The sequence below is a fragment of the Perognathus longimembris genome, chromosome 1 (assembly GCF_023159225.1).
Source record: "Perognathus longimembris pacificus isolate PPM17 chromosome 1, ASM2315922v1, whole genome shotgun sequence".
Taxonomy (NCBI): Eukaryota; Metazoa; Chordata; class Mammalia; order Rodentia; family Heteromyidae; genus Perognathus; species Perognathus longimembris.
This window is the reverse complement of record NC_063161.1, coordinates 53905841-53921959: the sequence shown is the minus strand read 5'-3', so window position 1 is coordinate 53921959 and position 16119 is coordinate 53905841. Positions and strand designations below refer to the sequence as shown.

The window sequence follows — 16119 nt, the reverse complement described above, 5'->3', positions numbered from 1 at the left end:
CCTCGGATACACGAGGCCCTAGGTTCGATTCCCCAGCACCACATATACAGAAAACGGCCAGAAGCGGCGCTGTGGCTCAAGTGGCAGAGTGCTAGCCTTGAGCGGGAAGAAGCCAGGGACAGTGCTCAGGCCCTGAGTCCAAGGCCCAGGACTGGCCAAAAAAAAAAAGGGGGGGGAGAAAAGGTAATATAACACCTCCTAAGGTTCATAATCCCCTAGTAATAGATTTCAACATTTCAAAGTGAAGTAGGTAAGATGTAGGATTTTTTTTTTTGCCAGTCCTGGGGCTTGGACTCAGGGCTTGAGCTCTTTCCCTGGCTTCTTTTTGCTTCAGGCTAGCACTCTGCCATTTGAGCCACAGCGCCACCTCTGGCTGTTTTCTATATCATATACTTACTTTGTCTGTCTGTCTGTCTCTCTCTGTCTACCTACCTACCTAGTACCTTCCTATCTTTTCTCCTAGTTCTGAGTATTTAACTGAGGGCCTTGTGCTTGCTAGGCAAATGTTCTCTTACTTCATCCACACTCCCAATCCTTTTTTATAAATTTTGTTTTGGGGACAGGATCTTGTTAACTTTAAGTTCTCCTTAAGTTAAGGATTCTACTGCCTCTGCCTTCTAAGTAGCTGGTATTACAGGTGTGTACTACCAGACCTGGCTTTTTATGTTTTTTAGTCAAGTATGTGTTCAGATTATTTGTCCATTTATTAATTGGGTTGTGTTAGTATTGAGTTGTAGATCTTTTTTTATATATTCTTGTTACAAATCTTTTATCAAATACGTATGCTTTGAATGTATTTTCTCCCAATCTGTGACTTGATTCCTAATTTTTCTTAATGGTACCTCCAAAAACAAAGATTTTAATTTTCTATGAAGCGTAATTTGTCAATTTATTTCTTTTATCGCTTGTATTTTTCTGTCCTATGTAAGAAATATTTTTCTGAGCAAAGAAAGGAGTGATATTGTCCAAAAGGAAATGTACTATTCACCTGACTTATGTAACTATAACCCCTTTGTACATCATTAAAATAACAATAAAAGAATTAAAAAAGAAAAAGAGCCAGGTGCCAGTGGCTCATCCCTGATTCCTTACTAGTCAAGAGGCTGAGATCTGAGGACTGTGGTTCAAGCCAGCTTGGGCAGGAAAGTTCAGGAGACTTTTTTTTTTTTTTGGCCAGTCCTGGAGCTTGAACTCAGGGCCTGAGCACTGTCCCTGGCTTCTTTTTGCTCAAGGCTAGCACTCTGCCACTCGAGCCACAGCGCCACTCTGGCAGTTTTCTCTATATGTGGTGCTGGGGAAATGAACCCAGGGCTTCATGTATGAGACAAGCACTCTTGCTACTAGGCCATATTCCCAGCCCCAGTTCAGGAGACTTTTATCTCCAATTAACCACCAGAAAACTGGACGTGGTGCTATGGTTCAAAGTGGCAGAGTGCTAGCCTTGAGCGAAAAAGCTCAGGGTCAGAGCCGAGGCCCTGACTACAAGCCCCACAACCAACAACAACAGCAAATGGAGAAAGAAATATTTGTCTTTACTCCAGGTCCCAAAGATTTGAGGGCCTTTGTGACTTCTAAAAGTTTTAGAAAATTTGTAGTTTTAACTTTCACCTACAGGAAGTTTATGGTTAACTTCAAGTTAAATTTTTGCTGTTGTTTTGAAACAGGGTCTTGCTATGTAGTTCAGACTGCCCTTGAACTTATGATCCTTTTGTCTCAGTTTCCCAAGTACTGAATTACATACATTTACTACCCTGCCTGCCCTGCTTAAGTTAATCTTTTACATTTGTTTTGTTTTTCCAGTCCTGGGGCTTGAACTCAGGGCCAGAGCACTGTCCCTGGCTTCATTTTTACTCAAGGCTAGCATTCTACCACTTGAGCCACAGCGCCACTTCTGGCTTTTTTTTTTTAATATGTGGTGCTGAGGAATCGAACCCAGGGCTTCATGTATGCGAGACAAGCACTCTACTACTAGGCCCATATCCCCAGCTTTTAAGTTAATTTTTTGATACATGACATTATGTTAGGGTCAGTTTTTTTCATGTGGATATCCAGTTGTTCCAACTTTATTTGTTGAAAAGGTATCATTTTTCCTACTAAATTACATTGACATCTTTGTAAATATATTTTTATGAGTCTATTTTTGGATATTCTATTCCTATTAACTACATGTATATAATAACCTCCTTAGTAATAGAAATAATTTATTTTACTTGGTGAAAAAAAAAACTTCTGAATTTATTCTTGGGCATTCTAAACAGAACTGAATTCCATATATGTGAACAATTTGTCTTCTTCCTGAACATTTGTTACTTTAACTAGAAATATATATGTGTATTAAAGGCATTTTCCTATAGTTTCTAGGGTAGTAAGTTTTCATTGTAGTATGTATAATTTTTTATGTGTCAGAAGTAATTAGATATTATTTGTTCATAGCTTCATTTTCTCAGAATATTGGGGGGAAAAAAGAGCAAAACTCAGTCTTAGGGAAAGCTTTCAAATAACCAAAACTACATTCTATTAATGAATACAAAATATTGCAAATTGAAGAGGGCAAACCAGAAAAAATTCTGTACTTTGGGAACAACAACCACATAAATACCACAGGCCAAGGAAGGGGATTTCCTGACTTCTGCTTCCAAGTAATTCCAATAAATGAAGGAGGAAGGGATTTTTCCCTTTAAAAAAACTTATTGTTGGCAAGATTGGTGTTTCCTTTTACTGTTAAGACTTTAAATCTGTATCCATTAACATTCCTGTGGACACTACCTTTGGGATATTTTCAGATTCTAAATATATAGTCTATTAAACTGTTTCAGTGAAGTCATTACTCTGTTGTGGGAATGATACACATGTCAGAGATGAGGCACTAAGAAAGCAGACATCCAGGCCTAGCCACTTACCAGTAGAGAGCCTTACTCTGGCAGAATAAGCATAGGTTTTATCATCAGAATTCATTTGCACTTTACATCTTTGACTTCGTATCCTTGATTAAGGAGGCAAGTTTCTTCTTTAAGCCTCAGTTTCTTCTTTTGTGGTAACACTATTTGGATGATAGTGTTATAAGGATTAAGTCAAATGACAGCTAGTATTCAGCTTAGCATAAAAGTGCAGATTTCTTTCTCACATTGTCCAGGCTGAGAAGTTTTCTGGAGGTAAAGTGCATGCACCACAGCAGAAGTGGATCTGTTAGTTCTTTCTTTTTTGTAACAGAGTGATACAAGTTTGAAAAGTTAACAGAACACCTGAGCTCAAGGATTAGACTCTAGGATAAGAAACTAGTTCAGCAGGAAGGGTGCACTGTCAGGCCCTTAAGGATCATATGCTCACAGTGTCCAATCCCATCTCACATGTTTAATACCTCAAATGTCACTTGATGGTAGAAGACTCTCTAGGGAACTCTCCGAGAACAGTACCAGGCTGTAGTGGAAGGCTGACCTGAGAGCACCTTTTAGTCTTTCTCTGTCCCTCTTTGTCCTCATGTAATTTAACTATGTTCTCTTTGCTGTGGGTTTTTAAATTCAAAGACACTTATTTATTAGAGTCTGTAACCTTAAATTACCAGATTCTGGCCCTCCTCATCTCCTCCTACTTCTATGAGACAGTAGTACTGCCCAGGTAAATTGCTTTGCTCCTTTTCTTGCCTTGTCAATATACATTCCCTTTCACAATCAACTATATTTCAAAGGGCAGGGAAAAAATTTTCCCTACTGTTAATAAATGCTCTAATTGTTATTGGGGGAGGATCTTCATAACCTTCTTAGCAAATAACAGATTCTTAGTTATGTGTGCAGATACCTTTACTTTGGGAATTGTGCAAAAAATTGTTTTCATTTTCAAAATATGCGAAAAAAATACAATCATCTTAATTAGACTGGATATACTACCTTCTATCAGTGTCATTAACTCCAGTCACCTGAACAACAAAATGAGGATTAGATTTTCTATCTATTATATACTATGTATGATATTCTGTATTTTCTGACAATATAAAAGGTAAAAGATTTGGACCTTATAAGTAGGCTTCTAGGTAGACAAGCATGGGTTTGAATTCAGTTTCTAATTTTTTTTCCCTGCCAATACAGAAATTGTTATACAATGCATTGGATCTAAAGCTCAAAAATATACCTTCTGAGTGCTGGTGGCTCACACCTTTAATCCTTGCTACTCTGGAGCTGGATGCAAAAGGATTACTTGAAGGAAGAAGTTCAACAGCCTAAACAACAAAGCAAGACTGTCTCTAAGAAAGAAGTTTTAATTGTTTCCAGAATTTTTTTTTCTTTTGCCAGTCCTGGGGCTTGAACTCAGGGCCTGGGCACTGTCCCTGAGCTTCTTTTGCTCAAGGCTGGGACACTACCACTTGAGCCACAGTGCCACTTCTGGCCTTTTCTGTTTATGTGGTACTGAGGAATCGAACTCAGGGCTTCATGCATGCTAGGCAAGCACTTTACCACTAAGCCACATTCCCAGTCCCAGAACAGTTCTGATGTCATGAAAATTAATGACATAATGTCATTATGCCCAGCAGATACTGCTGGACATAGTGATATATTCCTATAATCCTAATTTATAATCTCATACCTCCAGGAACTTAAGGCAGGAGAATCATAAATTTGAGGTCAGCCTGTGCTATATAGCAAGATTCTGTCTCCTTCTCAACCCCAAGGATCATGCCTGTAATCCTAGTTCCTCAGGATGAGATCTGAGGATTGGGTCTCAAAGCCACACTGGGAAAGAAAGTTTGTGAGATTCTTATCTCCAGTGAACTACCAAAAAGCTGGAAGAGGAACTGTGGCTCAAGTGGAAGAGCAATATTTTGAGGGAAAAGAAAAGAAAACTCAGAGGCAGCCCCCAGGTCCTAAATTCAAGCTATAGAACTGGCACACACACAAAAAAACAACAACCCCAAACAACCCAAAAAACCCAAACAACAACAAACAGGCTAATATCTTAAGTATCTCAGTTTGAATCTATCCTGGCCAGACAAATTGAGAGACTATTACTTCCAAATAACCAGCAAAGCCAGAAGTGGAAGTGTGGCTCAAGTGATAGAGTGAGAGCAGTGAGCAAAAGAGTACAGGGTCCTGAGTTCAAGTCCCAGTAGTGGCAAAAAAGATACACAGAACTTGGGCTGGGGATATGGTCTACTGGCAAGAGTGCTTGCCTCGTATACATGAAGCCCTGGGTTCAATTCCCCAGTACCACATATACAGAAAATGGCCAGAAGTGGCACTGTGGCTCAAGTGGCAGAGTGCTAGCCTTGAGCAAAAAGAAGCCAGGGACAGTGCTCAGGCCCTGAGTCCAAGCCCCAGGACTGGTCAAAAAAAAAAAAGATACACAGAACTCTTTAGCTGACTCTTCGTGTAGTGTGTGTTCATATGTATGTGTGTTTATCATGTAATGATGCTTTATTTCCTTTTTTTGGGACTGTCCCTGAGCTTCTTTTTGTTCAAGGCTAGCACTCTACCCAGCCTGAGTTGATTCTTTTAACTTTCTTTTTTTTTTTTTTGCCAGTCCTAGGCCTTGGGTTCAGGGCCTGAGCACTGTCCCTGGCTTCTTTTTGCTCAAGGCTAGCACTCTGCCACTTGAACCACAGCGCCACTTCTGGCCATTTTCTGTATATGTGGTGCTGGGGAATTGAACCCAGGGCCTCATGTATACGAGGCAAGCACTCTTGCCACTAGGCCATATCCCCAGCCCTTTATTTCCATTTTTTAAATTTTATTGTCAAGATGATATACAGAGGGATTAGTTATATACGTAAGGTAGTGAGTTTATTTCTTGTCAGACTTGTTACCCCCTTCCTCGTTTTCCTCCCATCTCCACTCCCCCCATCATCTCCCCTCCATTTTTTTGTAAAAGAGAGTCTATGTGAAGTCTGGTCTTGAACTTATTGTGTATCAAACTGGCCTGGAAGTTGAAGTCCTTCTGCCTCAGCCTCCAGTGTTGGAAGTGTGTGTGTGTGTGTGTGTGTGTGTGTGTGTGTGTGTGTGTGTGTGTTCCTGCCAATACTGGGGCTTGAACCAGTACTCTACCACTTGTGCCACAGCTCCATTTCTGGCTCCCCTCCTGTCTCCTTCCCCCCCCCCCCCCCCCGCCTCTCTCTTTTGGCCAGTCCTGGGCCTTGAACTCAGGGCCTGAGCACTGTCCCTGGCTTCTTCTTCTTCTTCTTTTTTTTTTTTTTTTTTTTTTTGCTCAAGGCTAGCACTCTGCCACTTGAGCCCAGCACCACTTCTGGCCGTTTTCTATATAAGTGGTGCTGAGGAATCAGGTATGTGAGGCAGGCACTCTTGCCACTAGGCCATATTCCCAGTCCCCTTTCTTTTTCCCCCTCCTTCTCTTCATCTCTCTTTCATCCCTCATCTCTCTTTCTCCTGAAATCTCTGAAAACATCAGCTAAAATAAATCCTTCCTCTCCTAAAGCTGTTTCTCAGGCATTTGGTCACAGTAAAGAAAACTGACAAGCACATTCTATATAGTATACCATAGATTTATATGTTTTAAATTGGCTCCGTTTTGTAAATAAACTGAAACAATACGATCAATGAAAAGTTTGTTATTCTAATCATTAGAAACATTATTAACATTCTACATCCTAATATTAAAAGAACACTTCAGAAACTAAGTCTATTGCACAGTAAGATTGTGTGGAATATTGGATCATATGGAAGCATGTCGTAGTAAATGTGAATAATACCTTCTCAGGGACCAGAGAAAGGTCAGCAAGCTCACTAGGCATCTGTAAGGCAGATTATTTGTTTCACTTATTTAAATCTGATGGAAGTTTGTGCTCATTAAACTCTGTTTGTTCTAGAGTGGTCAGTCTTTTACCGTGAAAGGCATGTTAAATATGTTCAATTTATTTCCTTTCATTGAGAGGCTTTTTCATTATATTTATTGAAGGGAGGTTGAATATTGTGCTTTAAGATTGTTTGATTAGCTTTGTTTTTAAAGTACTATTTGCAGATTTGCTAAACTTGGTTTTTTTGTATGGTAGGGGAATAAGAATTATGAATACCATTGAACTAATTTACATAGTAATATTGAAAGCTAGGGCTTTAGTACTGGTGTAATTATAAATTAGTACTTGAAATAAAGGCTAATCATATATTTAAATCTTGATTTCTGTTCATTTATTGAAAAGCTAGGTAGAAAATAAAAAATAAAAAATGATCTTATATACATAGCTTTTATCCTGCGTGGGCTAATTATCACACACATGCAAGGAAGATTTAACAAGTATAATTTGTTAGGTTTTGTTGTTATTTTGGTTTTTTATTATTTTTAAGTAGCTGCACAAGGGGTAAACGTTTTTTTCTTGTTTTTGTATATGGGTCTGTCCTGGGCTTAAATTCAGGGCCTGCCCACTATCACAGGCTTTTTTTTTGGGGGGGGGGGCAGTCCTAGGCCGTGAACTCAGGGTCTGAGCGCTGTCCCAGGCTTCTTTTTTGCTCAAGGCTAGCACTCTGCCACTTGAGCCACAGCGCCACTTCTGGCCATTTTCTGTATATGTGGTGCTGAGGAATCAAACCCAGGGCCTTATGTATATGAGGCAAGCACTCTTGCCACTAGGCCACATTCCCAGCCCCTATCACAGGCTTTTATGCTCAAGGCTAGTGCTCTACCACTTGAGTCACAGCTCCACTCTGCCTTTTTGGTATTTAATTGGAAATAAGAGTCTTACTTACTTCCCTGCCTGGCTGGCTTTGAACCAGAATCCTCAGAGATCAGCCTCCTGGGTAGTTGGGATTACAGGAATATACTATCTGCTTCAAGGGAGCAAACTTTCTGTGGCAGAGTTTGAGTTTGAGTTTCTTGCACTTGTTAGACAGGTGCTTTTCCCCTACCTAATTGTGTGTGTGTGTGTGTGTGTGTGTGTATACTTGTGCATCTGTGCATGTGTGCATACCAATCCTGGGGCTTGAACTTAGGGCCTGAGTGCTGTCCCTTAGCTTCTGTGCTCAAGGCTAGCATTCTACCTAGCTAGCATGAACCAAACTTCCATTTCTAGTTTTTTGGTGGTTAATTGGAGATAAGTCTCTTGGACTTTCCTACCTGAACTGGTTTTGAACTGCAATCCTCAGATCTCAGCCTTCTGACCTGAGTAGTATTATAGGCATGAGCCACTGGTGTTTTCTGTGTGCACGCGCGTGCCTGTACTAGCACTTGAAATCACTCTGGGCCTGGGCATGGTCTTGTTGCTTTTTCATTCAAGGTTATCTGTATCACTTAAGCCACAGCTCCATATCTGTCTCATGGACTTCCCTGCCTTGACTGGATTTAAACCACAATCCCCAGATCTCAGCCTCCTGTGTAGCAAGGATTACAGGTGTAGAGGATTACTGGTGCCTGATTTGCCTTTACTTTTACTTTAGTCTTAAATATATTAAAATGTTTATAACCAGTTTCTACTCAAGTTTTCTCAAATCTTGATTGCATATAGTTTGCCCACATAAAGAAAATTCAACTGGGGCTGGGAATGTGGCTTCGTGATAGAGTGCTTGCCTAGCATGCATGAAGCCCTGGGTTCAATTTCTCAGTACTACATAAACAGAAAAGGCTTAGAAATAGTGCTGTGGCTCAAGTGGTAGAGTGCTAGCCTTGAGCAAAAGAAGCTCAAGGACAGTGCTCAGGCACTGAGCTGAAGCCCCAGAACTGGCAAAGAAAGAAAGAAAGGGAGGGAGGAAAAGAGGGAGGCAAAAAAAGCTCACCTGTCTAATAATCTCTGCTATTTTGCATACTGAAAACTTGTTTGGGTGCTGGGCATTGATAGCTCATGCCTGTAACCCTAGCTACTCAGGAGGCTGAGATCTGAGGATGGTGGTTTGAAACTAGCAGGAGCAGGAAAGTCTGTGAGACTCTTTTTTCTTTTTTTGCCAGTCATGGGCCTTGGACTCAGGGCCTGAGCACTGTCTCTGGCTTCTTTTTGCTCAAGGCTACCACTCTGCCACTTGAGTCACAGCGCCACTTCTGGCCATTTTCTGTATATGTGGTGCTGGGGAATCGAACCCAGGGCTTCATGTATACGAGGCAAGCGCTCTTGCCACTAGGCTATATCCCCAGCCCCCAGTGAGACTCTTTTATCTCCAATAAACAACTCAGAAAAAACTAGAAGTGGTGCCAAAGCTCAAGTGGTAGAGCACTACTAGCTTTGAATACAAAGAGGCTCAGAAATAGCATCTAGGGCCTGAGTTCAATTCCTACAACTGACAAAAAGAAAAAAAATGACTTGATTGGTATTTAAAACCATTGATATACATTTTCCCTCTTGACTCTCTCTCTCTCTCTCTCTCTCTCTCTTCACACACACACACACACACACACACACACACACACACACACATATTGGCCAGTTCTGGGGCTGAACTCAGGGCCTTGAGCACTATCCCTGGCTTCTTTTTGCTCAAGGCTAGCACTCTGCCACTTGAGCCACAGCACAACTTCTGGCCTTTTCAATATATGTGGTGCTGAGGAATCAAACCCAGGGCTTCATGTATACCAGGCAAGCACTCTTGCCACTAGGCCATATTCCCAGCCCTCTCTTGACTATATTATATAGATGCTGCTTCATTATTTTCTGACTTTGAATGTTGTTGAGAACACTGATGTCAAACTGGTTTGCTATCCTTAGCCTTTCTGCCAGGAAGCATAGGTAACTTTTCTATATATTTTCTTTCTTTTCTTTGTATAATAATTTTCCAGACTATAATAGTTGATCAATTCAGATTTATTTAACTTGGTACATAGTGTGTTGTGCCAAGTCGCAAGAGCACCCCCTAGAAGACCACCGAGATTCAGACACTCCGAAATGCAAAAGCAAGGCAAGGCTTTATTTAACGAGCTGCCAACTCGGGCCTCGTCCTACCCACCGACACAGCGGAGGTTAGGAGGGAGCCCCAAGCTGTGATTACACAGGGCTTATAAAGGCAAAGAACAAGGTTACAACAATCAGCTGTGCAAGCAAGATTAGAACACAGGTACAAATCTGATTGGCTCAGGGTTCGATTCTAAAATGGGGTTCACGTGGTGGGGCCTGACTTCAAAGTCTGGCACCTCAGTGTACTCTGTTATTTTATATTATTTCATTTCATTTTTAGTGCTGAGAATCAAACCTAGGTCCTTGTGCATGGTAGTCAAGCCCATTAGCACTGAGCTTAGTATGTTCTTTCAATATGTAAATTTAGGTCTTCTCTTCCCCCGCTTCCAGCCCATTAAAGTGTCATTGAATACTAGGAGTATTGCCCAAATGGTAAAGCATTTGCCTAGCAAGCCACAATGTAACAAAAGTACTAGTATAATAGAATTTGAATTACAGTTGTTAAATATTGTCTTCCATTACTTTGGTTTCTATCTTCAAGACATATATATATATATATTGTTTGTGAGGCTTGAACTCAGGGCCTGGCTTTTGTCCCTGAGCTTTTTCACTGAAGGGTAATGCTCTATCACTTTGAGCCACAGCTCTACTTCCATTTTTCTGGTGGTTAATTAGAGATAAGAGTCTCATGGGCTTTACTGTCTGGACTTGGCTTTGAACCAAGATCCTCGGATCTCAGCCTCCTGTGTAAGCCACCGGCACCCCCCCCCCAATCTGGTTTTTATATCACTTTTTAAAAATTTCTTTAATCATTGTGTGTGTGTGTGTGTGTGTATGTGTGTGTGTGTGTGTGTGTGTGTGTGTGTGTGTGTGTGTGTGTTTTCAGTCCTGGGGCTTGGACTCAGGGCCTGAGTACTGTCCTTGGCTTCTTTTTGCCCAAGGCTAGCACTCTACCACTTGAACCACAACATTACTTCTGGCCTTTTTTGTTTATGTGGTGGTAATGAATTGAACCCAGGGCTTCATGAATGCAAGGCAAGCACTCTACTGCTAAGCTATATTCCCAGCCCTTCCAGTACATTTGGTTCAAGGTACTTTTTTTTTTTTTTTGCCAGTCCTGGGGCTTGAACTCAAGGCCTGAGCACTGTCCCTGGCTTCTTTTTGCTCAAGGCTAGCACTCTACCACTTGAGCCACAGTGCCACTTCCAGATTTTTCTATCTTTTTTTTTTTTTTTTGCCAGTCCTGGGGCATGGACTCAGGGCCTGAGCACTGTCCCTGGCTTCTTTTTGCTCAAAGCTAGTACTCTACCACTTGAGCCACAGCGCCACTTCTGGCTTTTTCTATGTATGTGGTGCTGAGGAATCGAACCCAGGACTTCATGTATGCGAGACAAGCACTCTACCACTAGGCCATATTCCCAGCCCTTCCAGATTTTTCTATATATGTGGTGTTGAGGAATTGAGCCCAGGGCTTCATGTATACAAGGCAAACACTTTATCACTAGGCTATATTCCTAGCCTTTTTTTTTTTCTGAGCTGATCCTGGGGCTTGAACTCAGGGTTTGGACACTGTTCCTGAGCTTCTTTTGCTAAAGGCTAGTGGTCTACCACTTGAGCCACAGCTTCACTTCCACATTTTTCTGTGATTTATTTGAGATGAGAATCTCCTGAAGGGCTGGGAATGTGGCTTAGTGGTAGAGTGCTTGCTTGAAGCCCTGGGTTTGATTCCTCATAAACAGAAAAAGCCATAAGTGTCACTGTGGCTCTAGTGGTAAAGTGCTAGCCTTGAGCAATAAAAGCTCAGGGACAGTGCCCAGGTCATGAGTTCAAGCCACAGGACTGGCAAAAAAAAAAAAAAAGTCTCATGGACTTTCCTGCTGGCTTTGAAGTACAGCAATCCTCTGGTCTCAAGTCTCCCGAGTAGCTAGGATTACAGGCATGAGCCACCAGCACCCAGCTAAGCTATTCTTTTTGTTGTTGATTTTCAGGTCACATTTCCTTAGTACGCAGATGTGTATGCACAAAGTTTTTTGGAGACTGCTCTTGGGATCAACACTTGTGATGACAAAGTGAAGGAAGGACAACTGGACAAAAAGAGCAGCTGAATTCAACTATGTGCTGGTAAATGTTTGACATTGAGTTCTCAGGGGAACATCTTTGATCCATAACATTTGATAATTTCCAATGTGTAAATACTAATATAGCAGATTTTGAGATGGCAACAGGATGTTACTAAACATTTTTGGGAAGAAACAGATAATAGTGCTCATGCAATAGAAATAACCCCTACCACCGAGATAACACTAAATGTAGTAAAATAATTAGGGAGTATAAGTATTGGGTATTTTGTTATCTTGGTTTTGAATATAATTAACTTTAAATTAGTTTTAATAATGGCTGCATTTAATAACCTGTTACACAGTAAAAATGTAATAGTTTGTTGGCATAGGCCAGTAGTATGCTTATTTAGCTTATCGCTGGCCATGATATGATTGCTACAAAGGTCTCAGCTCTTCCCATACGGAGCTTTGAAGTAAGATAGCTCTTCTATGCCTGGCACTGGTAGCTCACGCCTATGATACTAGTTACTTAGGAAGCTGAGATCTGAGGATCTCTGTTCAAAGCCAGTCTGGGCAGGAAAGTCTGTGAGGCTCTTATCTTTGATTAATCACCAGAAAACTGGAAGTGGTGCTGTGGCTCAAAGTGGTAAATCAGAGCTGAGAATATGGCCTAGTAGCAGAGTGCTCACCTTGTATACATGAAGCCCTGGGTTCGATTCCTCAGCGCCACATATATAGAAAAAGCCAGAAGTGGCGCTGTGGCTCAAATGGTAAAGTGCTAGCCTTGAGCAAAAAGAAGCCAGGGACAGTGCTCAGGCACTGAGTTCAAGCCCCAGGATTAGCAAAAAAACAAAACAACACAAAATAAAGCATATTACTCTATTAAAAAAAAAAAGTGGTAGACCACTAGACTTGAGCTGAAGAGCTCAGGTACAATCAATGCCCAGGCCCAGAGTTCAAGCCCCATGACCAACAGAAGAAAGCAAAAAGATAGCCTTTCCAATATGTCTATATATGTGTCCTGGAATAAGCCAGAATAAGACCTTTGGGGAAAAGGGTGTATGTAATCTTAGATGGAAAAGAGTGTTTGGCTCTTCAGAGGAGGATTCAGTCACCATTACCTACAACTGCGAGTATGAGTTTTTTTCACTTCTGAAATGTGTTTCCAGGGACACACTGGCATATCTTCTACAATTGTATGCTTTGTAGTTTTGTTTCCTACTTTGGGATAACATTTCTCATGTTTTCATCAATAAACTGTCATTCTTTTTGGTAGTAACTTTGGGATACTGAATTTTTGTTATTGTTATTGATGTTTGTTTTGTTTTGTTTGTTTTTTGGCCAGTCCTGGGGCTTTGACTCAGGGCCTGAGCACTGTCCCTGGCTTCTTTTTGCTCAAGGCTAGCACTCTGCCACTTGAGTCACAGCGCCACTTCTGGCCATTTTCTATATATGTGGTGCTGGGGAATCGAACCCAGGGCCTCATGTATACGAGGCAAGCACTCTTGCCACTAGGCCATATCCTCAGCCCTGTTATTGCTGTTTGAATGTGGATTTTTTCAGTATCAGCTTTTAAGATAATGCTTCCAGAGAGAATGGTTTTGAGTCTTCCCAGGTTTTTTTCCGTTGGATTTTGTTGTTGTTGTTATTGTTTTAACCCAGCTCCTTGGTGCCCTCTTCTGTTGTTATGGTCAGGAACAGTTTTCTGAATTACAGTGTTCTTCCTCTGATTCTCCTATTCTTTTGTTCTCTCTCTCTCTCTCTCTTTTTTTTTTTTTTTTTTTTTTTGCCAGTCCTGGGGCTTGAGCCTCAGGGCCTGAGCTCTGTCCCTGGCTTCCAGGCTTCTTTTTACTCAAGGCTAGCACTCTACCTCTTGAGTCACAGCACCACTTCCTGCTTTTTCTGTGTATGTGGTGCTGAGGAATCAAACCCAGGGCTTCATGCATGGCAAGCTCTCTACAGCTATGCCACATTCCCATCTCTCTCTTATTCCTTTGTTTTTCCAGTGATGTATTAACAGGAGCCATTGTTTTACTTTCCTCAGCTCCTATGTCTTAAAAGAAACATTTAAGACTACTACCAAGGTAAGAAGTTTGGTAAGAAATGTACTTACTGCTTTTGTACATCACTTTGACGATAAATAAAAAAAAATTTAAAAGACTACTATCGGGCTGGGGATATGGTCTAGTGGCAAGAGTGTTTGCCTTGTATACATGAAGCCCTGGGTTCGATTCCCCAGCACCACATATACAGAAAGCGGCCAGAAGTGGCACTGTGGCTCAAGTGGCAGAGTACTAGCCTTGAGCAAAAAGAACCCAAGGATAGTGCTTAGTCTCTGAGTCCAAGACCCCGAACTAGCAAAAAAAAAAAAAAAAATGACTACTATCATTGTTCCTATACATTTTTCAGGTTCTTGTGATTCCTGTTGCCCATATTAATCTGATAGATTTCAGATCAGTTCTCAGCTGTTCACACCTTATGTATTGGTCTCCTTTCTGGGAGTGAACTCTTTTTATGTTATCTGGCTCCACTAGAGTGATGCTTCTCCATTTTCCCCTGTTCATTTTTTTTTTTTGGCCAGTCCTTGGCCTTGAACTCAGGGCCTGAGCACTGTCCCTGGCTTCTTTTTGCTCAAGGCTAGCACTCTGCCACTTGAGCCACAGCACCACTTCTGGCCGTTTTCTGTATATGTGGTGCTGGAGAATTGAACTCAGGGCCTCAGGTATACAAGGCAAGCACTCTTGCCACTAGGCCATATCCCCAGCCCCCTCCTCTGGTCTTTCAAGCAGTTCCAGTGACCTACATATTCTTGGATTCTTGCAAGGTCTCTAGTGTAGTTTTCCTAACTTACATGTGAATTCACAATTGTAGAATTTTTTTCCGTATTTAATATTAGTCACAGGAATTTTAATTTCATTTCCTTTGTGCTTTGCATTGTTTTAGGAGTATGCATGGGAAGTGTCACATCAACCTAGACATTTTTCTGTTGTTCTTTGTCTTTGAGAGTCTTGCTCCATAATGCAGGCTAGTTTGAGCTCCTTACAGTCTTGTCTCCTGAGTGCTGGAATTACAGAATTCATCATCATGCTTCACTCACTTGTTTATTGCATAAATATTAAGTATCTTTGTTTTAATGTTGCTTATATGAAGCATAATAGGAACATTATATGTATATTTAGCCTGTTGCCCTTATTTTGCTGCATTTCTTCCACAGTGTACATCTTCTGTACTTTATGTATGATGTCTACTCCTTGGATAAAACAACTGGGATGAATCTAGGCACTAGTGTCTCGTGCATGTAATTCTACCTACTCAGGAAGTTGAGCTCTGTGGGTTCGTGGTTCAGGGCCCGCTTGAGCAGAAGTCTGTAAGATTTCATTGCTGAGGTAACTTTAAAAAGCAGTCTGGAGGCTCAAGTGGTAGAGCTCTTGCCTAGCATATGCAAAGGCCCTAGGATCAATCTACAGTACTGCTGCCACAAAAATCTCCAAACAAATAAAACACTTGAAGTAAAAAAGGAACAAAGCTGGGTGTGGTAGCTCAGGCCAGAATGAGGTAGGCAATGTCTAGAATAGCTTCAGTTTCAGGATAGCATAGGCTGCATATTGAGACCCTGTATTAAAAAAAAAAAACACACCAAAAAGCCCTAAAATAATTCTGGGTTACATCAAGAAAACATACAACTTTCATAGCCAGACTTTTGAGGGACTTCCCAAAACTTACAGTTCTGTGTGCTGGCCACAAGATGTCATTGTTCTCACATAATCAAACCAAGTTTTGTTATCTGTGTCTTAAATTTGGCCCTGCTAGTAATGTGTGTGTGTGTGTGTGTGTGTGTGTGTGTGTGTGTGTGTGTGTGTGTACATGTGTGTACTGGGCTGGAACTCAGGATCCGGGCACTGTCCCTTAGCTTTTGGTTTTGCTCAAAGCTAACACTGCCACTTGAACCTTAGCTGCACTTCCAGCTGGTTTCAAATTACAGTCCTCAGTTCTTAGCCTACTGAATAGATGGGACTTGAACTCAAGGCCTGGCTGTCCTTGAGCTCTTTTGCTCCAGGCTTGTGCTCTACCACTTTGAGCCACAGCTTCACTCTGTGTTTGGTGTTTTATTTTGTTTTCTATTGTTTGTCCTGGGGCTTGAACTCTAGGCCTGAGCCCTGCCCCTGAGGTCTTCAGCTCAAGGCTAGTGCTCTGACACTTTGAGCCACAGCTACACTTCTGGTAGTTGATTTCCTGGGCTCTGTC

The 16119-nt window shown here is 41.4% G+C and overlaps 1 protein-coding gene across 3 annotated transcripts in view; it reads left to right on the top strand.

Annotated features, from left to right (window-relative positions):
- The window catches only part of Larp4 (La ribonucleoprotein 4), a 150564-nt gene that overhangs the window by 9759 nt on the left and 124686 nt on the right, over window positions 1-16119 (top strand). For 2 of the 3 annotated variants that reach the window (XM_048364429.1, XM_048364413.1), the window contains exon 2: window positions 11803-11935. The exons of the other annotated variant lie outside the window; for it this stretch is intronic. The gene's annotated coding sequence lies outside the window, so the exon portion shown is untranslated. The remainder of the gene's footprint in view (window positions 1-11802; window positions 11936-16119) is intronic. 3 annotated transcript variants of the gene reach the window in all.